The 1854-nt window shown below is 35.0% G+C and overlaps 1 non-coding gene across 1 annotated transcript; it reads right to left on the bottom strand.

Annotated features, from left to right (window-relative positions):
* Positions 1 to 575: 575 nt before the first annotated feature.
* On the bottom strand, positions 576 to 681 carry LOC128287431 (small nucleolar RNA R71). The gene has a single exon (XR_008278131.1). It is a non-coding gene; the product is annotated as a small nucleolar RNA R71 (small nucleolar RNA).
* Positions 682 to 1854: the final 1173 nt, after the last annotated feature.

The following is a 1854-nucleotide window of genomic DNA, read 5'->3' as shown; positions in this document are numbered from 1 at the left end:
ATTCTTTATTTCTGATTTATTTATCAAGTGTTTATGTGCGTAGATCGAATCATCGATATATTACCTGTAGACCTTAAAATTGATCAGACATTTAAATAGAAAAGACACGAGAGATTTGCTCAAAGACAAGTCGAGATGGACCTTGGAAATCAAAATGATGGACAAGGTAATGGAGTCAATCATGTGCACAACACCATCCTTATTGCTAATGATAGAGATCGTGCCATAAGACAATACGATAGGCCACTCTTTATTAAGTTAAATTTAGGAATTAGGAGGTCGAATATCGAGGCACCCCAATTTGAATTGAAACTAGTGATGTTTCAAATGTTCCAAACAGTGGGCCAATTTAGTGGTAAGCCCATGGAAGATCCATATCTTCACCTTTGATTATTCATGGAGGTGAGTGATTTGTTTAAGATAGTTGGTGTGATTGAAGATTGAAGTTGTTTCTGTACTTGTTGCAAGATTGAGCACGAGCATGGCTGAATTTATTGCCACCAAGTTTAATATCTACATGGCAAGAATTAGCAGAAGGTTTTTGGTAAAGTGTTTTCCAATGAGCAAGAACACGAAGTTGCAAAATGAGATAACTAGTTTTCAACAATTGGATGACGAGTCCTTATATGAGGCATAGGAAAGATTCAAGGAATTTCTTCGTAAGTGTCCTCATCATGGGATTCCATATTGTATCCAATTGAAGACATTTTATAATGGTCTCAATGCACATACAAAATTAATGGTATGTGAATGGTACAATTTTGTCTAAGTTTTATAACGAGGCTTACTAGATCATCGAAAGGACCTCTAGCAACAATTACCAATTACCGACAAATCGAACAATTTGTAGAAGTCGAATAGTTGGAGTGCATAAAGTGGACACACTAACTTCACTCTCTGCTCAGGTATATTCTATTTCCTCAATGTTAAAACAATTTACCACTAACGATTTGAATAATTTTGCAGCTCAATAACCAAGTCAATATGATGTTGTTTCCTGTGTATATTGTGGGGATGGCCATTCTTTCGAGAATTGCCCTTCAAACCCTGAGTCTATTGTTATGTAAGGAACTAGTATCAAAATAAAAGTGGACAAGGACCATAGTCTAACTTCAACAATCCATCATGGTAAAATCATCCTAACTTTTCCTAGAGTAAGCAAAGAAATTGACCAAACAATCCTATGCAACATAAACCTAATCAATCCCAAGGGTTTAGTCAACAAGCTCTAAAACCACCTCAAGTTGAGTCATCAAATACTTTGGAGGACTTCTTGAAGGCATACATAAAGAAAAATGACTCTTTGATCCAAAGTCAAGTAGTAACACTGAAAAATCTAGAGAACTAGATGGGTTAGTTAGCTACAAAACTTCGTAGTAGACCGCAAGGAGCCTTGCCAAGCTATACAGAAAATCCAAGGAGTTTGGTAAAAAATATTACAAGGTAGTTGCATTACGAAGTTGTAATATTTGGAACCCAAGGAGGTTGTGATTAAATATATGCTTACTGAAAAGGAGGAAAGTTAACCAACAATTGAAGTTTCTATACCAAAAAAATCAAATGCTAAAACATCTTATGAGGTAAAACCTAAACTAGTGAATTCTGAAAATCTAACACCTTTTTTTGTAGATTTGCCTCCTTAGAAAAGTTGTCTATTTAAACTTAAAGTTCCATATCCTCAAAAACTCCAACAGCATAAGTAGAAACAATATATGCAATTCAAGAAGTTCTTGGATGTTTTAAAGTAACTTCACAACAACATTCTGTTGGTGGAGGCTTTAGAGTAAATGCCTAATTATGTGAAGTTTATGAAGGATATGTTGTCCAAGAATAAAAGGCTTAGTGAGTATGAGA

This window comes from Gossypium arboreum, chromosome 13 (genome assembly GCF_025698485.1).
Source record: "Gossypium arboreum isolate Shixiya-1 chromosome 13, ASM2569848v2, whole genome shotgun sequence".
Taxonomy (NCBI): Eukaryota; Viridiplantae; Streptophyta; class Magnoliopsida; order Malvales; family Malvaceae; genus Gossypium; species Gossypium arboreum.
This window is presented reverse-complemented; position numbering and strand designations above follow the sequence as displayed.